Here is a 20471-nt window from a genome sequence, read left to right as displayed (position 1 = left end):
TTATTTTTGATTTTCCAGTAACTCATTTAATACCTTTAGACAAGGTATTAAATGAAAATTATAATAAATTGGGACAAATCAAATGGAGAGAGGCAAGTGTAAAAATTAAAAATGGTGTGGCTAGGCAGCAAAATACTAAAAAGTTGGCCAAATTAAAAAAAACAAGCCATCATCATCTTCACCACCACCACTGCCACCACCTTCATCATCACCATCATCAGCAACATTGTCATCATCACCATCACCACTACCACCATCACCATCACCACCAACATTATCATTATTCAAAGTGCATGCCATGGGTCGGACAGTTCAACAGAATCCACTGGGTCTGAAAACTGCATTGTGCTCCAGCGTCTGCTTTGGTATGGTTTCTACAGCTGAATCCAGCCACTTTACAGCAAGTACCGAGTGCTTTTGTTCATGGCATCATCGCTTGTGAGGTCACCATGCAGACAGCAAAACTAAAATCTCCTGAAACAAGCTACAGCAGAGAGGGAGGCAGCTTTATGCTATGAGATGAGGGTTTAAAATGAGAGAGAAGGGGACAGGTTTGTTACTGCAGAGTGGCTACATGCCTATTCGCCAGGCACATGCCATCAGTAATTACTCAGGGTAGGCAGTTGGTGACATTTATGTAGTAAAACACAAAAAATAAGTGAAACAACCACGTGACTAAGTTGAAGGTAGATTCACTTCTGCCTTTATAGCATGTAAAGAAAACGTTGTAGGAATGTACACGGCACGTGTACTACAGTAGTATTATGTGTGGTTTAAATACTGAGATTGAAAAGCAGGGGTGAATTATGCCTACCTAATCTACAAAAAAGTAAAATATTTTGCATTTTATGCATAGCAATCAGAGTAACCTTCATAGTTTTATTGAATTAGGTGCACATTTTGCTATAAAAGGAAAATGTTGCTATTGATCTATTTTATTCAAGGCAGGCAATGCCTACCATGCCTAGCTAGGTGGCATGGCCTTGTTATTCATATAATAAAAGAAAAGGTGGAAGAGGACATTGGAATTGGAAAGAGATAAAAGTAGTGGTGATGAGGTGTCAGGAGGGACTTTCAAGATATGAGATAAGTGGAAGTGACTGGAGACAGGAGAACAGGAAACATTGATTGGTAGAGGTTGATTGGTTAGAGATAGGGAATGAGTAAGAGGATGAATATTATGAACAAATATAGGGAAGGTAGGGATAAGTAAGGGTGATAAAGAAGAGTGACAACTGTAGAAACTGGGTAGGGTTGAGGAGTTGGCGATAATACATGTGCTGTGGGAGGTAGGGGGTAGAAAACACTCTTTACAATATTTGCTTTGTAAATATTACTCGATTTATTCCCATTGCAATCGTGACTAAATGTACACTACGCTACTGTTGTCTGTGTGCACCAAAACCAAAACCAAAACAGCAAAAGTGCACCATCAGAAACTAAATTCAAAATGTTAAAGAGATTTGATGATGGATAGCAAGGTGTAAGGTACCTAAAAGATTCTCAATCTTCAATCAGCAACAGCATGAACAATTTACAATAAGGCAAAAAAAAAGTTTATGCTCAAAGTATATCTTTAGCTGCTAGAAAATTAATTCAAGAACAGAACCAACATAATGGAAGGTATGGAAAGACTTCAGAGAATATGGATATACATATCATTCATCAGCACAAGTCTACATGTTTATTAAATGTTATACAAATGAAAGCTTTAACGATAACAACAGTCACCTCACACTGTGTCCGATAAATCCTCATGTTCTAGCTGAATAACTAGTCACATTCATCTCACTCATCTGGGAAGGGGATGCAGAGGTCATTGAGTGATGTCTCTTTTTTATCTAATGAAATGATTGTCTTTAAATTTTAGCACAAGGACAACAATTTTCAATTGCTTTGAACCCAGTGCTCAAATGGTACTTATTTTATTTCACCCTGAAAGGATGAAAGGTTAAAGTTAACTTCAGCAGTATTTCTTAAGGGATTTCGATGTGGAAGCCATTGATGATGAAAGGAAGGGTCTATATGAGTTACATGAGACCTGCAATGCTGTATGAGAGTGAGACATGGTGTCTGAGATAGAGAGAGAGATGGAAATTTTGAGAAGGACTGAGAGAGCAATGGTGAGAGAAATGTGTGGTGTAAAGTTGTTTGATAAGAGGAGGACTGAGGACTTGATGGGGATGCTGGGGTTGGAGGAGTCAGTGGAATGGCTGGCAAGAGTGAATGGAGTGTGGTGGTATGGGCATGTGTTGAGGAGGGATGAGGAGCATGTTCTGAGGAGGGTGCTTGAGTTTGAGGTAAATGGACCAAGAAAGCAAAGTAGACCGAGGGACAGGTGGAGGGGAAGATTGGGAAGGTTGGCTTGAGAAGGGAGGACGCCCAAAACAGGGCAAGATGGCGAGATGGTGTGAAGGCAGTCGCTCTGGCATTGAGGTAGATCTGACCACTCCTGTAATTGGGGACAAAACCCGGATTTAAAACACTAGATGGGTGATGACTAGCTATATCACAAATGCTAGTGGAAAGTTGAGAGCAAAAGAATAAGAGAAAACAACCACAATGTATTTTATGTAGAGTAAAATCTATCCAAGCTACATTGCAGACGTCTTGAGTAACAGAGAGCCAATGTAAGCTATTAATCAGATTGTTGAGATGTGCTATCTCAACAATCTCCTGATTTAACTTTTTTATAACAGAAAGCAGATATATCCACTTAAAATTTCATTACTCTTAATTGTAGAAAGTTGTTTTATGTACCAATCTATCTTTTGTTGTGGAATATCGTACTTTGAAACTATTTTGTCAGGTTTATTGAAGCAATGTGACTTGCAAAACATACCAATTCTATTTATTGGTAGATATTTAACATCATAACTGGGATGACCATGAAATTTAATTTTGCAATTAAAGGGTTAATTAAATAAATCAAGAAGATGTAATGACATTACTTGAATCAAATTGTAGGAAGAACATGAATAGATGTAGTTTATTATTATTAACAAGGTGGTGAACTGGCAGAATCATTAGCTGCTTTGCAGCGCTTTGTCTGTCTGCACACTCTGAGTTCAAATTCTGCCGAGATCGACTTTGCCTTTCATCCTTTTGGGGTCAATAAATTAGGTATCAGTTGAACACTGGGGTCAATGTAATTCATTGATCCTCTCCCGCCAAATTTCAGGCCTTGTGCCTTTAGTAGAAAGGATTATTATTATTATTATTATTATTATTATTATTTTCATATACACTCAACAGATTAGGTTGTTTGAAAAGAAAAGAATCCTAACATCGGGCTACAACAAGTATCCTTAGATGCCAAGAACCCTTTTAAGTATCCTAGCTGTCCCTAATAACACTGTTTTCTGCAGCTGTACTAAACTGGGTTTTATGACTATTCCCTTTATCCATCTGTTCAGATATTTAGGAACAGTTATTATTATTATTATTATTATTATTATTAAACAGAAGTTATAGAGTGACTCAAGGATTGAAAGTTTTCATACATTCATGGAGATGGGACAGCACGATGCTGAAGAAGATAAAAGCGGGGTTGGGGAACCATTTCAAATTTTAATAACAAGTGAGGATTTGTATGAAGTGAGACTTTCCAGTTTCTAGATAAAAGTTACAGCCATTTCACCAAAGATCTGAGAGAGAGAGGGAAGGAGAGGAGATGGGGAGAGAAGAAAGAGAGGAGACAGAGGAGAGACAGAGAGAGAGGAAAGAGAGGGGAGAAAAAGGAAAGAGAAAGATGCTCAAAAGCAAACAGTTAATAATAAGGATACAAATGCTACAAAGAATTATATGAACAGAAAAAAAACAATAATGCAGAACATCAAACGCTGGACATGTTCTTTAAGTAAATAGACATCTTATTGATTTTTATTAATATATCTTAAATGTATTTATAGCATACACATTTCTGTTTAATATTAGAAGTGTTTTGAGTCTTTATTAAGAAGTTTATTTATGTTTTTGTGACTAGAAATATACTGTAGGTGGGCAAATTGTGCTTATATCAGTGTATCATTGAACCTATGGTAAAATTGGATTTCCTTTACATCACACTTCTCAAGAACCAGTCAGCTGGTTCACAATATGCAGCCATAATGGAAGCAATCAACGTTGGATAAATAGAGCCTCCATCATCAGGGTAGTAAAGATCTTACATTTCAAATCATAATGCAAAGACGTTCAAAGGGGTGAAATGATTAAATGTGGAGAGCTAGCAGTATAGGAGGGAAGAAGTAGAAGGGTTGGTGGGGTTATGGAAAGTGTTAACACAAGGAATGGTAAAAGGAGATAAGAGAGCTAGTTCTTCCTGAACATTTTGGTTTTTTTTCAAGCATTCGCTCATTACAAGGTCCTTAGAATAAAATGGACTCTAGGTGACAATGAACATTAGACTTAAAAGACTGGAGGTCATATTGAAGTGAAAAACAAGACTGCAGAAGGGAATTCCAAAGTTCAGAGGTGCGAGGGAAGAAACTGGTATTGCAAAATGCTTTATGACATTTAGGAGGTTGCAGAGTATACTGATGAGAACTGGATACAAGTTTAGTTGATCACTGATAAGTTCTTAAAGGAGGAACCAGAGAAGAGAGCTCAGCTGGACAATGTCCATGATAATACTTATAGAAAAGAGACAAGTAAGCTACACAACGACAATGGAAGGGAAAAGAGAGTGAGTTAGAGAGTAAGATAAAGAGAGTGATAGTGAGGCTAGATTGAAACTGGTTAGTGGTTGACTGGCTTCATCCAATTTCTTGCTTATATTTACACTTCAAATAAACTACTTAAGGTAAACAGAAAAGAAGGATATTAGGAATTGTATTTTGAGTTTTCTGAAGCAGAAGCAGGGTTATTGATAAATAAACAATGGAACAAACAGAATTTAGGGAAATACAGCAGTAGGGGAGCAAGAGGGTCGGCATAAGTGTTGTTGTTTAGTCCCCAGGTCAGTCCTAACCGAGCAGAGCAAACACATTCCAGCCACATGACCACATGATGTTTCTCTCATGTAGTATATATCTAGTGCTACATTGTCTAATGCATCCCTCCCTTTTTACTAGTGTGGGAATTTAATCCTCATTATCATCGCCATTTTCTCCAAGTCCCTTGAGATATTTGTTTTGCACTGAGTTGTAAACACTCACTTGAAATGCAGAGAACCAGTGACTGATCTTTCTCTTTTACTCTTTTACTTGTTTCAGTCATTTGACTGCAGCCATGCTGGAGCACCGCCTTTAGTCAAGAAAATCGACCCCAGGGCTTATTCTTTGTAAGCCTAGTACTTATTCTATCGGTCTCTTTTTGCCGAACCGCTAAGTTACGGGGACGTAAACACACCAGCATGGGTTGTCAAGTGATGGTGGGGGGACAAACACAGACACACATATATATATATCTACGACGGGCTTCTTTCAGTTTCCGTCTACCAAATCCACTCACAAGGCTTTGGTTGGCCTGAGGCTATAGTAGAAGACACTTGCCCTAGGTGCCATGCAGTGGGACTGAACCCGGAACCATGTGGTTGGTAAGCAAGCTACTTACCACACAACCACTCCTGTGCCTATGTTGAAAATCTATAACCAACAAAGCTATCGCTTACCTGAAAAGTTTTTGCTCTGTTATAAAATGCAATATATAAATAAGACTAGAGATATATCTGAAGGAAAATTCATTTATTAAGTTATGAAATAAAGAAGAAGCCTACACAAGAAGATCACTTTCCTTTTTTTTTTTTCTCACAGGATCAAAACAATTTGGAATAAACTGATCAAAGTTTCATCAGATTTAACACAATCTTATTTCTTATGTTTATGCGCACACACACACACACACACACACACACACACACATGCATGTATGCACGCGCACAAACGCATGCACACACAATTTCTATTTATCTCTCTTTTTCTTCTTTAGAAGTATCTTTTATCCTTTACTTGCTTTGATCATTAGACTGTGGCCATGCTGGGGCACCACCTTGAATAAATTTTAGTCAAATGAATTGACCTCCAGCACATATTTTTCTTTTAAGCCTGGTACATATTCTATCAGTCTTTCTTGCTGAACAGCTAAGTTATGGAGACATAAACACACCAAGACCAGTTGTCAAACTGTGCTGAGGAACAAACACAGCCACAAATACACACACACAAACACACCATCATCATCATTTAACATCTGCTTTCCATGCTGGCATGGGTTGGATGGTTTGACTGAAAACTGGTAAAACATGGGGCTGCACCAGGTTCCAATCTGATTCGGCAAGGTTTCTACAGCTGGATGCCCTTCCTAATGCCAACCACTCCGAGAGTGTAGTGGGTGATTTTTACATGCCACCGGCACGGGTGCTATGACCTGACACCGGCATCGGCCACAACTATGGCCTCACTTGGCTTGATAGGTCTGCACAAGCACGGTATATCACCAAAGGTCTTGGTTACCTGTTGCTGCCTCCATGAGGCCCAACGCTCGAACAGATCCTGTTGAAATGTCCAACTCATACCAGCATGCAAGACAGATGCTAAATGATGATGATGGTGATGGTATGTGTGTGTGTGTGCGCGCACATAATTGGTGGTGATGATTCCATTAGAAACAAAGGAACCACTTAAAGTAAGCTACTCAATACATCAAGTAGAAAGTATATTCAGTTATTATATATTTCTTCTGCTGGGCTCAAATCTCATTTGCAGACCCATGGAAAACGAACCTCCACCAACTTTTCTGCTTACATATTTGTGCACACCTTTCAATGCTGTGTATGCCATAATGTTTGCAAATCTAACGGAGGCCTCAAAAGACATTTTAAGATCCTTAAAGATCAGAGCTTCACTGCAGCTCTTGGTGGTCCAAATCGGATATGCAATTTATGTGGGTGTCTTTTCAATACATTGTCTGGTTTAAAAAGCCATATCAGACACAATGATGGATCTAAGGTGTAGGTACAAGAGCTGGTCAGACTCTGCATAAGAAGTAGACAACCACCATATATATATATATATATATATATATATATATGGGAGAATATACAAAAAATAACAACAGACGAGGACAGGTGGTGTAAATAACAAAAGTATATATTAGTATGACGCTCGGGAATACGGAAAGTCTTTGACGTTTCGAGCTACGCTCTTCAACAGAAAGAATACGGAGACAAGGAGAAAAAACACGGAGAAAAAAAATTGAATAGTGTTCAGTCAACGGTCAATCATATATCTTTTATCATTTCTTTAACTTGTTTCAGACATAAGAATGTGGCCATGCTGGGGCATCACCTTGAAGCATTTTAGTTGAGCAAATCAGCCCCAGTACATTTATTTAAGCCTGGTACTTATTCTGTTGGTTTTGTTAGCTGAACCGCTAAGTTACAGAGATGTAAACACACCAACACCAGTTGTTAATCAGTAGCAGGGAGACAAACACAGACACACACAGCTTCTTTCAGTTTCCATCTCCCAAGTCCATTCACAAGGCTCACAAGTTATTTTATGGCATTCTTTCGTTTGAAACAACCAAGTTGTCAACTCGATCATATGGTCAATCATATGGGATCATATGAGTGTTTGCTAATTTCCGTAAAAATTATTCATTTCTTTATGCTTTAAAGAGAGCAGAAATTGAAAGAAAGGAGAAAGTGGAAAGGTGACATTTGTTTTGAAGTGAGAGCAGAAAGTGAAAGATATATATACATGTATATGAAATGGACATATATGTATGTATGTGCATATGAGAGGGAGAGAGAGACTGAGAGAGAGAGAGTGAATGAGTGAAGGCGTGTTTTGTCATGTATGTGTAAGTGGCACTCATTTGCTCTCTCTCTCTCTCACACACACACACAAACATTATCTTCCATAAACACATACATAAATACATATGTATACATCTTTTTCGTATGTATGTGTGCATGTGAGAGAGAGAGAGAGAGAGAGAGAGTGACACAAAATCTCTCTTTTATATAAATATAGATAATAAGCAGCTTTCTTTATGATAGGACAGATGTGACTAATGAAATGAAACATTATTCACACATCATCACTCTCATAATGCAACACTGTAAAATTTAATTCAAATTGAAAAGAGTTAAACTATTTTCACTTTCTAATGAAACCTGATCATTGTTGAGCAGTGTCTTTCAAATAACTAAAGCTGGCTGTAGAGATCATCATCATCGTTTAATGTCCACTTTCCATGCTGGCATGGGTTGGACGATTTGACTGAGGACTGGTGAACCAGATGGCTGTACCAGGCTCCAATCTGATCTGGCAGAGTTTCTACAGCTGAATGCCCTTCCTAACGCCAACCACTCCGAGAGTTGTAGTGGGTGCTTTTATGTGCCAGTCAGGTGGTACTGGCAACGGCCATGCTCAAATGGTGTATTTTACGTGCCACCTGCACAGAAGCCAGTCCAGCGGCACTGGCAACGACCTCGCTCGAATATTTTTTCACATGCAACTGGCACAAGTGCCAGTAAGGTGACGCTGGTAACGTTCACGCTTGAATGGTGCTTTTTACATGCCACCGGCGGTGTAGGACAACCATTTAATTTTAAAATATATAGGTTACCTTTTCATCAGAGAACAAACTAAAAGTGTTAAAATGTATAGCAAACAAAACAAGGATTTGATTAAAATCAAAGCAAAGCTGCAAGTTTAGAAAAATATATTAAAACTCTTTATACCTTAATGTTGGCATCAAATAGGAAAAAGAAAATATATAGTAGTTGGTTATTGAGAAATAAATCAATTTTATAAGATATAGAGGAAAATAATGCAAGCTTAGGTTATAAAGGAAGACATATGAATAATAATATTTTCTTGGTTCAGAGGATATTGCTACTGTTGAGTCACCTAGGCAGGTCTACAACTTAGCAATTGAATTTTAACAATAACAATAACCAGTGGTGCACTGACTAGGTTGCCAGCTTGCCTGATGGCATGTGGGTCCCTACACCATTCAAATTCATATATGGGGGCCCATGTTAGTATCTAAAGGGCCTATCCTCTCAAGTCTGAGAATTATTTTTTATTCACTCCTAGAAGAATGCATTAATTATTTCAGCCTGGCTGTGTTTGTAGACAGTTTAAAAGAATACTTTTAACAAAAAAAAAAAAAAAATTAATTGATAGCATTGTAGTTGTGGGTAGGCCCCCTTAGTCTCCTGGCAACCAATATTTTTTATAGATATTTCAAAATTATGATGCTATGATACTAGGTGTTTCCATTATTTTGTCCAACCCCCTGTATATATAACAGATTTTCATAGAAGAAATTGAAGAGTTACAATGAACGTTCACCAGTAAAATAACTTTGGTGAAAATCTGTATTTCTCCTCTCTTGAATACTGAAGAGAGAGAGATATACTATCATATATGTATGAAAAATACTGGAGGGGCATGTTCCAAACTTCAGCATTAGGGAGAATTTTAATAAATGGACTGGTAGATACTGTCAGCTTCCAGATATACCACCTTTGAAATCATGATCAAAAACACAGTTTTGTACCAGTCTGATACTTAGAGGTCCTCAACTGTTTAACTGCCTACTTAGTAGAAATCTGTAGTATAAAACCTCTACTGAAGTATAAAACCTCTACTGAAACGTTAAAAAAATTGTGAACTTCTAATGACGATACCAGACCAGTCAAGTATTCAAGGATACATCCTAGGAAGATCAGCTGCTACAGACTTAATCATAGACCAACTTCCAGCCATAAAGTGACAACAAAACTGACAGAAAATAAATTAAGGCAGTGCTCCAGCATGACTGCAGTCCTACAATTGAAACTATTAAAAGAATAAAAGAAAAAAGGGGTCTGATTAGAATCACTAAATCAACCAATAAAATATATTTAAAAGAAGACTGTACTAAACACACAATGACACAAATTCAAACAGATTTGAATTTGGAAAAGATTTTTAAAAATTTGTTTTTTGCTCTCACAAATACGATAAAATTTTCAAATAATTTAAGAAAGCAAAAATGTCAATCATAAAACAGTAAGACCAGCGCTGGATTAACCATTAAGCAAAATAGGCACATGCTTAGGGCATCAAGGGATGGTGGGGGCACCACAGAAATGGTAAATGGTATACGGCACAAAAGAAATCACTTTAAACTTACTAAAATAATATTCGGGATGCCTTTATCTCTACTAAGTATAGATGCAGATGTGTTGCCTAAGATTAATTTTGAGGATCTGATCAAAGACTTTGCAATTCCAAAAAGTAGGAGGAAACTTTTCAAATATAAATAAAGTGGAAGTATACAAAAATAAACATTATTTTCCCTCTTATTGTTTTGTTTCGTTTTGAAAAATAAAAATTTATTTTATGGTTTGTTATTGTTTATATTTTGAATTACATAATCTTTTATGGGGGCAACAAAATATTTTAAGTGCTTAGGGCCTTAATGGGTTTTAATCCGGCCCTGGGTAAGACAGAAACTCGATGCATTTTAAACAGATATAACTTTGTCATAATTCTTTCACATGGGAATAGTAACACACACACACACACACACACACACACACAAACACCCTTTAAAAAGCAAAAGCTTCTCTAAAATGTAAATAAACCTACTTTATGAACTGCTTTCAGAAAATCATTAAACAAAGGTTCTAAAAAGATTTTATAAATAGTGTTGTCTGTTTTTTGTTTTTAGCAAATTACAAAACATGGAACTTTTCTAAATGTTAGGTGAAAGGAAATGGCTCAATATTTGTTTGGATAACATTTTGAATGCTTGTCTTAATTTAACTACCCAATGTAACAGTGAGCTTATAAAGTAACATCCATGTTTCAGATCTTTAATTAATTTATATTTTCTTTTAACAAAAGCAACGTGGTTTAAATACCAAATTTAGGACAACTTTGTTCCCTGGGTAGGATTGGATGGTCATGGCTAAATCCACAGCTGATTATAGAAGACCTGCCATCATGTACTTGCTTTTGTTTATTATTTTTAAGTGTTTATGTAGTCATGAGCAAACATAAATACGCTCGTGCTTCTCCCACCCTTGGTCCAAAGGAACATTAAACACATGATGGCTGGAGAGAGAGAGAGAGAGAGAGAGAGAGAGAGAGAGAGAGAGAGAGAGAGAGAGAGAGAGAAAGAGAGAGAGAGAGAGAGAGAGAGAGAGAGATGTACTAGCATTCAGTTGGTATTTATAGTCTGATAAGTAGACTGGAACAATGTGAAATGAGGTGATTCACTCAAGGAGATAATATGCCACCCAGTTCAGGAATTGAACCCACAGTTTTATGATTGTGTCCAGCACTTTAACCACTAGGCTACATAATGTCACTGGTCAAGGTTTAAAGATGGCACTAAATTATTATCTCTATTAAGAGTATACTTAAGAGAAGTACAACAGGTGGTTATTCAACATCTTAGAAGTAATTAGTTAATTAACTCTAATTAAGAAATTCCACAATAATTAAGCAATAATAATAAAATTGTTAAAGATTATTTCAAGGAGATTATCGCATAAAAAATACAGTGAAATTAATCCTTTGTCAACCCTAAAGACACAAAAGAGTGATGCTTATAAATCCCTATCATTCCTTAACAGGATTCTCTTCTATTACAAAAGGAAGAATTGAAGTCAATATGGCAAATCCACAAAATACTTACAATAAGGTGGACTTAGGCACTATGTTAGACATAGTCACATACTCATCAACAATAACTGTGTCAAATAAGGTATCTATTTAAAACAAGCTACTATGTTCGACCCAGCAAATTTTACCAGACATAGTATCTATTTAAAACAAGGTGGACTTAGCCACAATGTTAGAGACACAATTTCAGAAAATTATAGCTCTCATGATATCTAAACAGTTCACTTGATCTGCTAGAAATAGTAACTAAATTTATATCAGATCATATCGTACTGAAGAAATACTATTTAATGTAATCCTAGATATTAGGCGTTCCTGAATAACAGTTCTGCTTAATTAAAGAATAATCTTACTAAACAAGGTAAACTCACCCACTATATTGAACACAAACACACACTGCAAATATTTGATTGGTCTCTTGTATATACATCATTTGAGTACAATATCTACACAAACACTGCTTCCTAGATGGTTCATCACTGAATGCTAGACTACAATATGGTTCCCAGGTAGGCAGAGACAAAGGATAACTGAAACAATGGACTTGTGAGATGGAACTACTTGTGTGCCTTAAGTCCACGTGATCTGGACTAATATGGGTCTACACAACAAAATCAATTTAATTGTAGGGCCTCCAATGGTCAATGTCAACTATGTATCTGCACATGTATGTGTAGGCCTGACCAAAATTTTTTGAGGGAGACTAGCAGTTGCCCATACTCTTTTACTTGTTTCAGTCATTTGACTGTGGCCATGCTGGAGCACCGCCTTTAGTTGAGCAAATCGACCCCAGGACTTATTCTTTGAAAGCCTAATACTTATTTCTATCGGTCTCTTTTTGCCGAACCGCTAAGTTACTGGGACGTAAACACACCAGCATCGGTTGTCAAGCGATGGTGGGGGGACAAACACAGACACACAAACACACATACATATATATATATATATATATATATATATATATATACATATAATTGATGGGCTTCTTTCAGTTTCCGTCTACCAAATCCACTCATAAGGCTTTGGTCAGCCCAAGGCTATAGTAGAAGACACTTGTCCAAGGTGCCACGCAGTGGGACTGAACGAGGAACCATGTGGTTGGTAAGCAAGCTACTTACCACACAGCCACTCCTGCGCCATATAAAAATTTCCCATGTATAAAAATTTCCCCTCTCCACACCACTGATGTTCATCGAAGGAAAAGGTCACCAACGTCAGCTGATAAAATTTGGCACCAGTGTTGATGTGGGCATTGCTGTCAGAATGCAAGTAACTGGAATAAACACTGCAAGACATCTTGTCCAATCCTGTTATAGTTCCAGCAATTCACTGTCCTGGATAGGTACTATTTTTATTGACAATGAAAATAGGAGTGGCCGTGTGGTAAGTAGCTTGCTAACGAACCACATGGTTCTGGGTTCAGTCCCACTGCATGGCACCTTGGGAAAGTGTCTTCTACTATAGTCTCGGGCCAACCAAAGCTTTGTGAGTGGATTTGGTAGACGGAAACTGAAAGAAGCCCGTCGTATATATATATATATATATATATATATATATATATATATATATGTGTGTGTGTGTGTGTGTGTGTGTGTGTGTGTGTGTGTGTGTGTGTGTGTGTGTGTGTGTGTGTGTGTGTGTGTGCGTATATGTTTGTCTGTCCGTATTTGTCCCCCCAACATCGCTTGACAACCGATGCTGGTGTGTTTACGTCCCCATAACTTAGCGGTTCGGTAAAAGAGACCGATAGAATAAGTACTAGGCTTACAAAGAATAAGTCCTGGGGTCGATTTGCTCGACTAAAGGCGGTGCTCCAGCATGGCCACAGTCAAATAACTGAAACAGGTAAAAGAATGAAATGAAAGGATGAAAGACAAAGTTGACCTTAGCAGGATTTGAACTAAGCATGGAGCAAGTCAGAACAAATACCTCAAAACTTTCTATCCAACACTGTAACACTTTTGCCAAGTAACCACATTAAGACAATTGGATTTGTTGGTCATCTATATAATCCTGCTAATATAGGCCATCTGTGTTCTCTATAACAACAAAAGACTAGTAAAGCAGCAACAGACAAGAACAAATATACACTAATACACACACACACGGCACAGTTTTCCATAATATACTTCTAAAAAAATAATAAGACTGTATTATATATAACACATTATTATCATGTTTGACAGTGTTATATCATTTAACAATAATCTATACAGTATGGTATAATAAGATACCCTATAAATGGTGCAAAGTGGATAAAGTAACTGATCTGGATTGAATAAAGTATCACAGATAATATTATACTAAGAAGCATTCTGCTGTTTTTCCACAAAAAAACACTTATATCTATTTATTTTAGTTGACTGGGATGGTGAAATAGTAAACATGACGATGGGAAAAGTTACCGCAACACACTATTAACCTAGAAGAGATTTCTCACTACTATTTTTAATATGGTAGAACTGAAGGTAGAGCAATGACCTCATAAAACAATATATTTTAAGAAAGAGCCTCTATGTGGTTGCTTGACCTACTAAAAATAGCAGCCAATGGTCCCTCAAATCATACCTCACCGTCATTTAAAAGGAAGAGCACATTGAAGAATTTAGTTCTTGACACAGAAAATGATGGGACTACTATGGCTGAATCACCTTTCATTATAGGTCTGCAGGAACAAGGCTGACACGAGACTAAAGAACAATATAGTTTCATGTTAGAATTAATTCTAAACCACTCCAAAGAATTATTACCAGGAATCTTACTTTTATTGATCTCCCCCTTTGTCACAGGGGGTATCCAAAGGGCGTGGGTAGACTGCTTTCTTCCAGACCAAAACAATGAAAGAAAAACTGGACAGCTTAATTGGATATGAAACAGTAAAGTTTCTTATGTTGTCACTCATAGTTATACAAGATACTCAGCCATAAACTAGCCATAAATTAGCCACAGGAAGGAACAATGTATTGAACAATAAAGCAGAAGAACAGCAAAATTAACAAATATTTCACTAACTTGCAATGTTCAATAACAACAACTGCTGACACGGTGGACTACATTTTTGTTTTGTTTTATGGTTTGGTGTAATTTGAGACAAATTTGGCTGCTATTATTAGCAATGTCTTGGGCAATATTCTGATTTGTTTAAGAGCAGAGACTACAACAAATAATAAGATGCTGTGCAATTTATGCAAACATTGGGAAAATGGATATAAGATTTTTGATGATGATAGTGATGGTAGTGTTGTGTGGGAGTAGAACACCCCTATTGATTGGTTCCTAATGGACTGTGCCACAATATAAATGGACATACGCAGAGAACCTTCAGAGAAGAGTAAAGCTGAGAGTTGTGTATTGTCAAGGGTTGTTACCAGTATCTTGAGTAGAATGATTTGCAAGGACATTATTATTATTCCGTTATATTGTACATCAAATGTGCGACACAACAGGTAGAATGAGCTTCCTCACAGTTCCTGTTCGATTCACATAGTATTGATGGACTCAAAACTACAGTCGAAGATATTTACTCAAAGTGCCACTCAGTGTAAATGTGACAAAACCCAGATCCTCAACACTGGGAAGCTAACTTCCTAATGACATATTTTAAAGGTCTACCAAATCCTCTCACAAGGCTTTGGTCAGACTGAGGCTATAGTAGAAGACATTCACCCAAGGCGCCACACAGCGGGACTGAACCTGGAACCATGTGGTTGGGAAGCAAGCTTCTTACACACAGCCACGCCTGGTCTTTTTTTTTTCCAAAAAAAAAAAAAAGAAAAACAAAGAAAGAAACACAACCATCCTGAAATATAACAATATTCGGGTGAAATTCAAAGGATATTTGGCTGCTATTTCCAACATGCTGATTGACAACATAGCAAGTTTATTCAATTTAATAAATGTTTACTGAACAATTAGGAAAATGCTTATCAGTACAAGGGTAATCAATAGAAGAGTGTTCAAATTTTAAACTATGTCCAAAAATAAATATTTTATCTTTTATATTTTTCTTTTTCATAAGACTGAGGCCATACTGGGGCACTACCTTGAAAAATTTTAGTCAAACAAATTGACCTTAGTACTTATTTTTTAAAGCCTGGTACTTATCCTATCACTCTCATTTGCTGGATCGCTATGTTACAGGAGGATGTAAACACACCAACACCGGTTGTCAAGCAGTGGTGGGGGACAAACACAGACACAAAGATGTACGCACACACACACACACACACATATATATATATATATATATATATAGTTGAAATTTATAGAAAAACAAAAGATGAGGACAGATGTATGAACAACAAGCAATTGTATTAGCTTGACGCTTGGGAAAGTGAAAAAGTCTTTTATGTTTCGAGCCTATGCACTTCAAAAGAAAGGACTAAGAGAAAATAAACAGAGAGAAAGTGAAAAAAAAACTTATGGATTTAGCGGTCAAGCATGGTGACTATATATATATCTTGTGCTGGTGGCATGTAAAAATCACCCACTACACTCTCGGAGTGGTTGACATTAGGAAGGACATCCAGCTGTAGAAATCTTGCCAGATTAGATTGGAGCTTGGTGCAGCCTTCTGGCTTGCCAGTCCTCAGTCAAACTGTCCAACCCATGCCAGCATGGAAAATAGACGTTAAACAACAATGGTGATGATGATGACCAGGTTGTTTCAGTTTCCATCTATCAAATCCACTCACAAGGCTTTGGTCAACCCAAGGCTATAGTTGACGACAGCTGCCCAAGCTACCACACAGTGGGGTTGAACCTGGAACCATGCATTTGGGAAGCAAATTTCTTACTTCACAGCCACACCTGCACCTATTTCCCAGAAAAACATAAACAAAAAAAAGCACAAAGTGTCTCTTTGTGTATATAAAGTTCAAGAAATTTTCAATCCATATTGTCATGGGAAAACATCTTGCATTTTCATATTTTGAAAGAAATTGTAAAAGGTGAAAAATGTTTTAAAAATATAATTTTGTTTTGCATTAGTTCATTCATGCAATTCAGTATTTGGTACACACACACACACACATGCACACCTATCTGTCTATCCACACACACACACACACCTATTTGCCTGTCTACACACACACATGCACACCTATCTGTCTATCCACACACATACACCTATTTGTCTGTCTACACACACACACACCTATCCGTCTATCCACACACAAATCTATTTCTCTGTCAACACACACACATGCACACCTATCTGTCTATCCACACACACACACACACAAGTATATACAAAAAGAGAGAGAGACAAAAGAAGAAAGAAAAAAATGACTGCCTTTCAGTTTTGTGAAAGTATTCAGAGAATGTCTTTTAAGACATACTAAGAAATACATATTGTGTGCGTGTGTGTGCACATGCATAATGGAAGTCTGTCAGGGTTCGACACTGATGTCAGTGACACCGGAGGTGGGAGCGGAGCCCAAAGGCGGATGCGCAGACGCGGCCACATGTTGGGCATGTAACAGCAGAAGTAGGATTGGGGATCCTCTCTTTTCAGGCTTGTCGCTTCTAGTCCAGGCTCTTGAAGCGCTTTTCATCGAATAGCCTAACACCCTTTTGGACAGCTGGACACCAGGTGCCACGGTCAGAGGCAAGAGATTCCCATCCACGGGTTGAAATTCCGCAGGCCTCAAGGGAAGTTTTCAGGCTGTCCTTGTATCGCCCCAGTGGCCTTCCAGGTGTTTCTTATTCCAGAAGCCAGCTCAGAGAAGATCATCTTTGGTAGACGCGCGTCGTCCATTCGGACTACATGTCCGACCCACCAAAGCTGGGCCTTCATGATGAGGGCTTCAATCCCGGGCATGTCAGCTCTGCAAAGCACTTCAGTATTGGAGACTCTGTCCCCCCAAGAAATTCCCATGATTCGTTGCAAGCAACAGAGGTGGAACTGGTTAAGTACTCGCATTTGCCTCCTGAAGAAGTCTGTAATTATACATACATGTATGAAGTAACAATGGTTGCTTCTTTTTTGACCCTGAAGAGCCAAATTTCTGCGAGCGAGCGAGCAAGCGAGTGTGTGTGTAAGTGTGCATGTGTACACACAGGGAGTTTAGTTTGAAATCTCTGATTAGACACAGGAAGCAATTTAATGTTGTTAATGCCAGATGGAATGAGGTAAAATCATTCATGGGAGGTAGAGTATGATTGAACTTAAAAACAAAAGAGTACTGAAGTCTGACTGCTGTAAGGCATCTAGACCAGCTCTCTTCTCTGAGGTCATTCTTCAATATTGAAACAATAATAGCAATGATTAAATGGCTTATCCATCCACATTTTAATCCCTCTATCTCTCATCTATCACAAGAGATGGTATTGAATTTGTCTTTATGGTACCCCTTACCATTACATTTTGTTACTGCCAGCCATTACTCTTTCCCTCTGTTCCATGTTGCTCTTCATTGACATCAACTAATTTCATCATTTCTCATCCTTATTTCTAGCTATTACTCACTCAATCACCCATTGTTATCTGATCAGATCACTTGTGCCGTTTCTTTATTCAACCTCCTTACCAACAACCAGCATGCAGCATTCTCTCTTCCATTACTCCCTCCCTACCATCTGCCAACTCTTAATTTACCATTATTGATTTAGGTGGACTGTTGGTGTAATGAAGTGAAATCCTCATTTCAGGGATAGATATTGAAGTTATCGAAGGAGATTTGTCTAAACAAATCAAAGAAATAAGTCTTTTCTTTCTTTTACTTTCTTTTTTTTCTTCTCTTTTTTAGCTAAACTGAAATTTCAGCAAATGTTCTTTGAGTTTGGTGGAGAAAGTTACTTGTGCCAAAAATAGACTCGGAAAGACCAAGGAAAGAATTTATTGAGCTTGATAGGTCTCTTGCAGAAGAGATGAAATGAAGGATGTAGGGACAGATGCTCTACAGCAGACCAAGCCATTTCAAAGCAATATAGAGGGAAAAAATGATGACCATGACAACAATGATGGCAACAAATGACAATGATGATGATGATCATCATCATCCCTATAATGGCAATGATAATGTGCTGGTAAGAATAATAATGATGCTGATAATGGTAAAATTGTATGGTGATAGTGATGATGGTGATGATGAGGATACTTGATGAAGGTAATGACAATGATAGTTATGATGATGATAGTAATAATGCAGATGTTAATGAAGATGATGAAAATGATGATGATGATGTTGATGAAAATGCCAACAATGATAACGATGGTAGAAAATGACAACGCATTTATACTTAAAAATAACAATCTTAAATACTCAAGATGGGTCTTTATGATGTTCTTCCCTTTCTTTTTAACATAACACTTTATTGCCATAGAGTGAGTGTTAGGTTAGAATCGTATTCTTCAGCATAAATATCATGTAAAGATCAGCTGGGAATGGATTGTCATAGAAGCATTGAAATGTAATAAGAGAACTTAGGAAAAGTAGAAAACCAGGACATGATATAAATAAAGAAAGAATGTGCACATTTAATTCTATTGTATAGGTAGTCTTTGATAAAATGATGCAAAACACGAGAAGAATGAAACCTTAAAGAGCACACAAATAAAAATTAATGAACAATGAATTGTAGTAGTAGTAGTAGTAGTAATAACAACAACAACAACAATAATAATAATAATAATAATAATGATGATGGAGTCAACTGTTGTTTTATTCATACTGACAGATAAAAGAGAAGTTGAGGTTTGCTTTCACAAATGATTGAAGTCGATGACCCTTCAAAGTTTTAAACAATGGGAGCAAAGAATAAAAAAACACAACACCCACTTTTCACTTCCACTACACACCTCTTTGTGTGTGTGTGTGTGTGTGTGTGTGTGTGTGTGTGTGTGTGTGCAGGGGATCATGTTAATATCTCAAATAACAAAATAGTAATTTTCAGATTTATCATCATCATCATCATCGCTTAACATCCGTTTTCCACACTGGCATGGTTGGATGGTTTGACCGAGGACTGGCAAGCCAGGAGGCCTCACCAGGCTCCAATCTGATCTGGCAAGGTTTCTACAGCTGGATGCCCTTGCTAACGCCAACCACTCCAAGAGTGTAATGGGTGCATTTTACGTGCCACCGGCATGGGAGCCAGTCAGGGGACACTGGCATCGGTCACGTTCGGATATTGCTTTTTGTATTTTTAAATCACCAGGAAGTTTATTTTTTTTTTTTTAGTGAAATGCATAAAAAAAAAAACCCACAACAATTATTAATAGCTTCCTGCTCATTCATATTCTGAGGTCAAATTTTAACAGCATAGAAAATGGAAGTTAAAGGTTGATGATGATGATGTGCATGTATGTGTTTGTCCCCTACTACTAATTGACAACCAGTGTTGGTGTGTTCATGTCCCCCATAAATTAGCATCCAGCATAAGAGACTGATAGAATAAGTACCAGACTTTACAAAAAAAAAAAAAGTCCTGTGGTTGATAATCATCATCATCATCATCATCATCATCATCATCGTTAAAGTTCATTTTCCATGATGGCATGGGTTGGATGGTTTGACTGAGGTCTGGAGAGCCAGTGGCTGCACCAGGCTCCAATCCAATCTGGCAATCTTTCTAAAGCTGGATGCCCTTCCTAACGCCAACCACTCCGAGAGTGTAGTGGGTGCTTTTTACATGCCACTGGCACAAGAGCCAGTCATAAGTACAATTAAAATTTTTTGAGGCAGTGCTCCAGCATGGCTACAGTCTAATGACTGAAAGTAGTAAAAAGATAAAAAATAAGGTGGTGGGCTGGCAAAATCATTAGGATATTGGACAAAATGCTTCCAACTCTACATTCTGAGTTCTAATCCTGCTAAGGTTAACTTTGTTTTTTATCCT

The 20471-nt window shown here is 37.5% G+C and overlaps 1 protein-coding gene across 4 annotated transcripts in view; it reads right to left on the bottom strand.

The window, feature by feature from the left end:
- LOC106873908 (uncharacterized) overlaps positions 1 to 20471 on the bottom strand; it is a 344369-nt gene that overhangs the window by 241882 nt on the left and 82016 nt on the right. The window lies entirely within an intron of this gene.

The sequence above is a fragment of the Octopus bimaculoides genome, chromosome 3 (genome assembly GCF_046866305.1).
Source record: "Octopus bimaculoides isolate indiv1 chromosome 3, ASM4686630v1, whole genome shotgun sequence".
NCBI lineage: Eukaryota > Metazoa > Mollusca > Cephalopoda > Octopoda > Octopodidae > Octopus > Octopus bimaculoides.
Note: the sequence above shows the minus strand (reverse complement) of the source record. Positions and strands in the feature narration are given on the sequence as shown.